The sequence below is a fragment of the Ostrea edulis genome, chromosome 6 (assembly GCF_947568905.1).
Source record: "Ostrea edulis chromosome 6, xbOstEdul1.1, whole genome shotgun sequence".
Classification (NCBI taxonomy): Eukaryota; Metazoa; Mollusca; class Bivalvia; order Ostreida; family Ostreidae; genus Ostrea; species Ostrea edulis.
In genome coordinates, this window is record NC_079169.1 from 39,269,289 (window position 1) to 39,279,361 (window position 10,073).

The 10,073-nt window shown below is 34.0% G+C and overlaps 1 protein-coding gene across 9 annotated transcripts in view; it reads left to right on the forward strand.

Annotated features, from left to right (window-relative positions):
- Window positions 1–2,529: 2,529 nt before the first annotated feature.
- LOC125645894 (mitochondrial nicotinamide adenine dinucleotide transporter SLC25A51-like) overlaps window positions 2,530–10,073 on the forward strand; it is a 53,025-nt gene continuing 45,481 nt past the window's right edge. For 4 of the 9 annotated variants that reach the window (XM_056139574.1, XM_056139575.1, XM_048871841.2 and 1 more), the window contains exon 1: window positions 2,540–2,912. The gene's annotated coding sequence lies outside the window, so the exon portion shown is untranslated. Of the gene's footprint in view, window positions 2,913–9,676; window positions 9,972–10,073 lie in introns of all 9 variants that reach the window. The other 5 variants (XM_056139571.1, XM_056139576.1, XM_056139573.1 and 2 more) reach the window with 4 other exon arrangements.

The window sequence follows — 10,073 nt, forward strand, 5'->3', positions numbered from 1 at the left end:
GGTGTAGTCAATCTCTCATACAGAGTTGTCGATCCTTACAGTGCTCATTGTAAGGATCGACAACTCTGTATGAGAGATTGAGGTGTAGTGCGAAGAACGCACGGAACTCTGGGTAGAGAATGATATTTAACGTCAAGGTAAACGAAGTTTATTGTGAAGTCACAATAAATTCGAGATTGACAAAACACGGACAGTCACGGACGCACGGATGCACGGAAACAGATAAAAATAGTACAAATCACGGATTCATTTTGCACGGATGATAAAATTTTCCGTGCATTTTTTTAAATATAGAATATGCAATTGATTTGTGACTTCGAACTTCCATTGGATTTTTTTTTTGGTGCAAGTAGGTAGGGGATATGCATGTAAACTCTACCAGTCACAGACATTTTCCGTGCATTGTGACGTCACTGTAATTGTTATAAACATTAGAAATTTACACTAAATTACAGACAGAAGACTATACTTCTTTCATAATATAAGAATAATATTTTATTTCAATTGTTATTTCTTATAATTCTTCAATAAGAACAATTTACAGAATTTCCGTGACTTTGGTATCCGTGAATCTGTGACTAAAAAAATCATCCGTGACTTTAAAATCGTCCGTGAATCCGTGACTTAAAAATCGACCGTGACTTTTTGTTTTTGTTTCTGCAATTTCCGTGATTTTATGTGTTTACGATAAATAATAATGATAAATGTGTTTCTAGTTTTCAATTTTATTGATCCGTAAATTTTGTTAAAAAACGGAATGTCAATTTCATATCTTTATCTGTAAAATTTTATGACAGTGCAATGTCAAATTCGATTTCGTCCGCTGCTCAAATGAGCATTTTTAAATTCACGGAAATTGTTATCATCCGTGCAAAATGAATCCGTGATTTGTATTATTTATCAAATCACGGACAAATTTTTTTTTCAGTCACGGATACCATATTTTACGGAAATTCTGTAAATTGGAGAATGTATATGAAATATAACGATAAAATACTTGTAATATGAAAGAAATATAGTCTTCCATCTGTAAATTTCACATGTTTGTAATGTGATGAAGGAACCACAGAAATATTGCATACAAATCACGGACAGATTTTTCTTTCCAGTCACCATAGGCGTAGCTTGGGTTCGAATATTACCGAGGCTATCGACATCCTAACAACGTAAAAGGTGTTTTTTTTGTTTTTTTTACCGAGGCAGCTGCCTCGGTTGCCTCAATGGAAGCTACGCCACTGGTCACGGATACCAAAGTTTACGGAGATTCTATCAATTGAAGAATTTATATGAAATAATGATAAAATACTTGTATTATGAAAAAATATAGTTTTTACATGTTTATTATAATGTAATGAAGGAATCACGGAAATATTGCATACAAATCACTGACAAATGTTTGTGACGAAACAATTACGGTGACGTCACAATGCACTGAAAATTTCTCAATCGGATCACGCGCTCGTCATTTTCCGTAACCGGTAAGAAGACTCGGCAAACTCCCCGTCGAGGCCTCATTACGTCACCTACGAATAGAACTCTGGTGGAAGTTTGGAAGACTCGGACGTGGATCGGCGCAAGAATTGCATCAAATCGATGCATTTCTTCGCCGGAAGCGCGCCCGTGGATGAGTGTTAAAAGGCCAGAACCGAATCCCTGAATAATATGTTATTTATATTTTCACCACAGATTCAGTTTTGGTATCATTAACGTCTTATTCACTCTAATACATTACATCTAAGTGGAAATTGATAGTGGTACAATACCTTAGATGTGTATAATATCTTAGATGCATTTGAAAGTTCACGTTTCATAGTGTAACGTACGACTGTGACGTCAAAGTTACGTTTATGTATACGTAGCAACCAACTCTGATGGCGTCGATCCACATACGAGGTTCATTTGCGGTTACGGAAATAGCCTATAGTAGTTACGATTGAAAATTTCTGTGACTGATAGATTCTACATTGTAACTACATAATTATTCCCTGGGGTGCACACAAAACAATTCAAAGTATATTCGAAGTCTATAATTAAAAAATGCACGGACAATTTCATTATCCGTGCAAAATGAATCCGTGATTTGTACTATTTTTTCTATTTCCGTGCATCCGTGCGTCCGTGACTTGTCCGTGTTTTGTGAATGACGTCATTGTACAAAATATGCGGGTCTTTGATATACATTTAAATCGCTTGGTTTTGGTTGGTAGAAAAAGCAAGCAATCAAGTGAATCAGCGTTCAAGGAGAATGGAAATACAAAAACTGGTTATCATATCACTGCAATTCGTTGTTTGTACCTCCTAATTTTAATACGTTGACAGCGCGGTGTTACTGTTAAGGCAATCTCAGCTACATACATGTACAATATATATAGTTGAGCGGACTCCAATTTCAAATTTATTTTTGTAGTCTTGCTTTGTTTCGGTATAATAAACAATTTATTGCATGACTGTTCGGGAGATATGAATATTTATTCACCCAAGAAAAATCCTGACTCCCCCCCCCCTCTCGAATTGTATTTTTTTAACATCGGGTATGGTATACACCAAACTATCATCGTGCAGTTTTGGTGAGTTGGACGCAGTCATCGTTTAACGGTACTTAATCTTATCAATTATCAATAGGGGACAATAGAGTAAATTTTAAAGACAACTGAAACGTTGGAAAATAGTCATTTCTGAAATATGTTTGAGAGGGGTATATAAAAGTAATTTAAATGAGAAAAATTGGAATATCTCGAATTTCCTCGATATTTACAACATAATGTGCCGTTACCTATTTTCGATAGGTTATTAGATTTAACGATCGTTCGGTAATCGTAATATCATTTTTCGGAACTTTATTCCCAAAATCAGTGTCAGTAACAAGAAGTGTCAAATAACCGAAAAGATCGAGAATTACGCTTTTCAGAGAGGTAAGACTTCAATTCTTTATGCATAGATCTATTCTGAAAACGCAATTTTTCCTAATGACAAAAAAAAAAATCACAATGAAAATCTGATCTTTCGCCCTATCGATCTATGCTGTTGTCTGATAATAAACTAAATTTTGTGTTCTAAAAATTAATAAAGCCTCTCTTTGGGCAGAGACGAGTATTGAAACACATTATAGTCATAATATGTTGACGGTGCTACTAAAGTAGCTTCGTTAGGCTGGAGTAGGCACCTGCCTACACATTTTTTTCATTTTCAAAACACATTTACTTATTTCACATGAACTTTATGACAAACGGAATGATTTCAGCTTCTCCATCGTCAACTTCCCATATTTATGTAGCAATATTCCATCATCACCTGCATATGGTGTTTATATCTCTCAACTGATTCAATATGCAAGAGCTTCTTGTGCATATGGTCAGTTTTTAAATCAAATGACAAACAAGTTGATGTTACAGAGGTTTTAACAATCTCATTTAAAGTCGGCATTTTCTATGATCGTTATAAGAATCTAGTTTGCCAATACAACCTATCATTGGGTCAAACGCTGTCTGACGTGTTTCAAAAAAGCAAGAGCATTTAAACAATATCAAGTAAAAGGCCCACGGGCCTCATGGCTCGTCTGAACAGTACTAAGTGTTGCAATTAATAACGTTTCTCGAGAAAATTTTGATAAGACAATGTAGAACAAAAGTTGTTAAGTTTTGCAAGATCTTTTAAACATTATTTAAAAACGGCCCACATGCCTGATAGCTTGCCTGAACAGTCGAATTCATGTCACAATCAATAACTTTTATCTCGAGAAAATTTTGATAAGACATTTAGAACGAAAGTTGTTAAGTTTTGCAAGATCTTTCGTATGATATCAATAAAGAGGCCTGTGGGCCTTATGGCTAGCCTGAACAGTTTAATTGGTGTTGCAATCAATAACTTTTATCTCAAGAAATGTATGATATTGCATATTGACTAGAAGGTCAGCAAAATCTATGAAATAATATAAAAAAACAGGCCTGCTGGCCTCCGGGCTCGCTTGAGCAGTCAAACAAGAAAATGGATAAATCTTTAGTTATCTCTTGCGTGTTTATCGCTCTATTTTTAAGAATTTAGGTGCTTATGTATAGTTGATCTTCACTAATTGAATTATCCCAATCAAGATCTTCCTTACGGAATTGCAGCATACTTGAAGTTCAAAATCCCAGCACACTATCAGTACAGCTCCAGCATTACTGCAAGTGTGCTGCATAAGTTTTAAATGGAAGAATACATGGAAACAGTGCAATTGCAGCGCGTTTCAAATATGTAAATTAGGACTGCATTTGTACTGCAAGAAAAAGAAAGATTTGTGCAGTATATGCTGTCTTGCAGTACAAATATATGCTGACTTGCAGTACAGTTGCCATATGTACTGCTCTGCAGTACATTATGGCCTGCAGTACTACTTTAGTACTGCTAAACAGCAGTGATTTTTTTTGGGCCAAAATGCCACCGATATTCGGCTGTTTCCCCTCACAAAAATTAGCTATTTTTTCCCAATTATATATATATGTTTTTCCCAATTTCAAATCTAGGGAAATTAGGCCATTCTAAAAAAAAAAAAGGTTACCGTATATTGCTGACAAAGAGTAAATACGTTTCTTTCGTCAGTTTTATTCTCCAGACCACTGCACATGCAAAAAGTTTTGTAAAGAATATATAAAACAATAGAGGCATCCATATAAGCAGATATACAGCGAAGTATATAGTTTGCAGATACACATCAAGCCATATTGTTGACACTTTCATTTTGACCGCCATATTATATGTAGGGTCAGGCTAATAACAGGAAGTGGCCAACAGTATAGGGTCTTACTAAAATCCGAAAAATACAAACAGGAGAAACATTCCGGAAACTTGATTATTAATATAATATTTACAAGATTATGGGTACAAATGCTGGTGAATTAATAATTTATTATTTTCTTTATGAAATTAGACAATAAGTATTTCTTAGAAAAAGTAAATAATATTTATACAAGGTGTGACTTCCAATACATATTTAATGTTAAATAATGATTTATTTTATGATTTTAAATCAGATCCGAAATAAACCTCAAACAAAACAATTGTTACTTGATTATTTTATGCATCTTTACCATTTTAATTTACTATGAATGATTTTTCCCAATTTGAGGAAAATGTCGCTAATTTTTCCCAATTCAAAAGGAGGGGTGGTAGTTTGAAATACAGTTGCAGCCTGTTTCAGATATTTAAATTAGGACTGCATTTGTACTTCAAAAAAGACTGTTGTGCAGTATATGCTGGCCTGCAGTACTACTTTAGTATTGCAAAGCAGTACGTCATACCAAATATGGGACATTTGGTTTGCAGCACAGTTGCAGCCTGTTTCAAATATTTAAATTATGGCTGCAGTTAAGCTGCAAAACTGCACTGCTCTAAAGCACAAACAATGTGTTCTCATAGTTGCCAACCCCCAGCATTTAAAAAGAGGGTCATGACCCTCTTTGGAAAGCAAAAAATCTGCTCATAATGCGAAACAGCATTTACAACATATTTACTAGGATTATATGTGCTATAAGTGTTTATATTTCAAAAATATCTACAACAGAAATGTGTGCATTGTCTATTCATTGAAGGGAAATATTGTAACTGACACCTTTTGAATTCTCACACTGATAGAGATGGACAATATTCAAAGAAGGACAAAGATTGATTAAATTTACATGATAAAAGATGGCAAAAATGGCGACAGTGATTAGATTACTTTTGTGCTAAAGTATTTTTTACATGATTTTGCGTTTTGACATGTTTTGTCAGATCATTTTTAGCTCCAGACCCAATAGTGTGAGTTACACGGACAATAAGCTCCATGCTGTCCTCAATGCCCTTTTAAAGTTTTTTATTCATGAAAAGTCGTTTTCCAAACTTAAATTGTTGGTAGATACATAAATATAATTTTGTTAACTTTGTGTTTGTGTCTGCTGGAGCTGATAAGGATCTCTTCATGGTGGAAGCCATTTTATATAATGACTTCAACCCCCTATTTGTCAAAACAACTCACAAATAATTGTGAACACCTGCTTTGATTACTTCTCTGTAGTGTACATAACCATTGGCATAGTTTATGTAGATCCAAGCTTGTGTTACAAACTGGAAATTACATGCACGATCTAATTTACAAAACCAAATCCTTAAATCCGGTGAAAGGTATGACCTGCTGGGTCATAAAATAATAATCGGGTTATGGATCGAAAAATCGGGTGAGTTGGCAACTGTGTTTTCTAATTTTCTAATTAAGGCACTATGCCTTAAGATATTAAAATGTAAAACAACTTATGTTCTGTATCAATTAAGGTGGGTCCTTAGTCCTGGATTTTTGGGGTTTAGGTAGCATTTTTTTGTCTGGAATCAATAAATTAACATTCAGAGTAATGAAAAAATGCAAATTAGTTAAGGATTTCCATATTAATTTTCATTACAGACACTACTCAAAGTCATGTTCCCCTATGTAGATTTTTATGAAATTCATTGGAAACAGTTATTTGTCGTTATTTTAAAATAAAAACAACAAGAAAATTGTTTAATTGCATTTATTTATCAAGAAACATTTCAATAACTAAAACACATGTCATTTTCAATATGTTCATCAAGTTTTAGAATAATAAGTGCAGAATCATTGAATTAGCGTTGTTCTCCAAAATGTTAAAAAAACGAATAAATGTGGACACAGTTTCCTTATAGCATGGTTTACATGTAATTTTTTCTGTTTATATTAGTAGATGTACATCTATTATAGTTATTTATCGAAAAAAATCCATACCTTTCCGTAATAAATTCGAATTTATAGCTTCTAGAGTATGTATACCCCCATAAAAAACCGAAGTCTGGCACGTACCATACAGCTGAGCTATTCAAAATCACTCATGGATTGAAATTTTATGTAATTTCACAAAGACACAGATAATGATTCCTTATCACCTTGGTAAGGTGTTTGTGAAAAATAAAGGAAATCTATCGCATAATGGGCTTGATAAATAATTTATTGAAAACGGAGTTATTGTCCTTGGATTCAATATTTTGAAACATATCATTGACTATTCAAATATAACTAAGACTTTTGAAATATCTTATGGCTAACAATTTTTTTAAAATAACTATTGAAAAAGACTCCAACAAAATTGATGTTCAAGTCATTAAATCATTGACTTTTCAAAATCTTATGACGTCACAGAAGTGTGGAACTACGTTAATGCATATATATTCAGGCTTAAACTCATTAAACATACATTTATAAATGTATACAAAGACCCTGATTCAGATAGAAGCATGATTAAAGATGTAGATCTAAATATACTAAAAAAAATGATAAAAGAATTTTTTATTTATAGTATGATTGTATTCAACTAGGCTCAATTCAGTTCTGTTCAAAAGGTAAAATATCATCAAGCAAAATATTAGAGCAATAAATTCTTGTACACACATATCGTAATCCATATTCCTTGTGTGTCCTATTTCAACAATTTATCAAGGATTTACCAGCCTTCATGGTCTCCACTCTCTCCTTGACTTAATTAGGCCTATTGATTTTCTGTACTCAAAGGATCACTAGTACCTGATAATTAAATGTAAACATGTAATATTTGGCTATGTCCTGACCAATGGAATGCATGTTTACGTTAGCCTAGGCCTCTCTGTTTCCATAAACACTTACTTAATAATATCTGTGCACATTGAAATGCACTTTTCATGACTTTGAAGTTGAATTAAATGTGTTTAAACTTTTGTATGATTGCACTGTTACATATTTGATCTTGTACAGACCGGGTCACAAATTGGTTAGCCATTCTAACATCGATACTCCAATCTTTCACTTGCTTCAAATAAAAGCGCGCAGCTCAATGTTTCGACGGAAATCAAAGGGTACCTCGATCGGCTAATTCTGTACTTCCAATGTTTACTGCGAGTAAGATCTGTCGAGTTTTGCCGATTGAGTTGAATGTTTTTTTTAAATTTTAATTGAAAAAATATTATGAACCATTAATTTTAGTTTGAATATAAGAAACCAGAGTAAGCTGCACAAAAAGTTGATAGTTTAAAAAAAATATGTGTTCCAAACAGTTGCAAGTAATTTCATTGGGCAGTCATTTCACCCTGTTTCCTTCACGCTTGGTATTGTTTTTAGCTCACCTGAGCTGAAAGCCCAAGTGAGCTTTTCTGATTGTCCGTCCGTCCGTCTGTCTGTAAACTTTTTTTTTTTTTAATACATTTTTTGACTTCTTCTCCAGAACCACTGGTCCAATTATAACCAAACTTAGCCAAAAGCATTTATATATATATTTTAAAAAAAAATTCTTCTCAAGAACCAGCTGAGATTAAAGTGAAAGCTTCCTGACATAGTGCAGATTCAACCAGCGGCCTACAGTTCAGCAGTCGGTGTTCTAACCTACTGAGCTACTGGGCTAAGTATTTAAATGGAAAAGGAAAAGTCAAATATTGCTGATATCGATGTTTTTAAAGGAAGTCAGCCATTATGACGATGTATAGTACTACCTAAGAACCATTGGGCCAAAGAAGTTTATATTTGCACGAAAGCTTCCTGACATAGTGCAGATTGAAGTTTGTAAAAATCATGGTCCCCGGGGGTAAGATGAGGCCACAGTATGGGATCAAAATTTTACATACAAATATAGAGGGAAAATCATTAAAAATCTTCTTAAAAATCACTGGCCAGGGAAGTTTACATTTACATGAAAGCTTCCTGACATAGTGAAAATTCAATTTTGTAAAAATCATGGCCCCCAGGAGTAGGTTGGGGCCACAATAGGGATCAAAGTTTGTAAAACTCATGGTCCCCAGGGGTAAGATGGGGCCAAAGTAGGGGGCCAAAATTTTACTTACCCGGTACAAATATATAGGGAAAATCCTTAAAAATCTTCTTCTGAAAAATCACTGTGCCAGAAAAGTTTGTTTACATGAAAGCTTCCTGACATAGTGCAGATTCAAGTTTTACATGCGAATATATAGGAAAAATCTTTAGATATGAGCCAAGGTGACTCATGTGAGTGATGCGGCCTATGGGCCTCTTGTTTGGGATACTTATTAAGAATATTTTCACTAGTTTGAAGCTCAAGAATTGTAATTGCAAATATAAATGTGTTCTGAAGTTGTTCTTTAAACTTTGAGCGATTGAGCAATATATGCTTTATTGTGGAGACGAGGGAGGGTATTACATTAAATGACTGTCAAGCGTAAATAATAATGGCGGACAACGTAAACAAGATTTGGGTGTCGCTAGAAAACCAGTTGATGAGCCGTCTTCAGTGTAAAACTTGGAATGTAAGTATGAGTTTTTATAGATAAAGTAAGAGCACACAATACATACTTTAAAACGTTGGATTGGGGTTGAATCAATCTAGCTGCCTTATGTTCTGTGTTGTAACCATGCCTTACTTAAAATAAAGATGATTTGATTTGACCCTGAGCTGAGCCTAGCGCAATATGGAAAAAATTTCGTCATGAATATATACCTAGTCATGAAAGTAGGTCTAGATCTATTTAAGAGGCATCATCCCTTTTGAAGGGTTGATTACATTTCTTTTTTTGAAAGATGGTTATACAATGTTTTATAATATAATCGTGATACAAATATGGCTAGCTACTGTAAGTAGGTTTATATGTATTCAACCACCTTGTGTTGAACAGTAAAACAGTGGCCTGCCATTTCATGTTATATTTTATTTTTCAGGAAATAAACCTACCAAGAAGTGCAATTTCTTTGAAAGAGCTTAAGGATCCCCCTATTCCCATAGGGCCCACCTTCAATAACTGTGACACAGAAGTATCAGTCCTGATAGGAAGGGATTACTCAAATGCATATTGACTGCTGTGAAGTTTTGCATTTTCAAAACAGACTGAAAGTGAAACGGTGATGTTTAATGAAACTTCAATTTTCTCTATATTCATTTGTACATCGTACGCTACAAATATAATTATCATGCAGCCTGTAAAAATGGAAGAGGTGATTGACAATGTTCACTCAGGTAATTTTGGATACTCATTTTTGAGGCCACAAAATTTGTACATGATGAAACAACAAACAGTATACTATGAAAGTGAGCTTTTCTGATCGCCTGTTTGTGTGT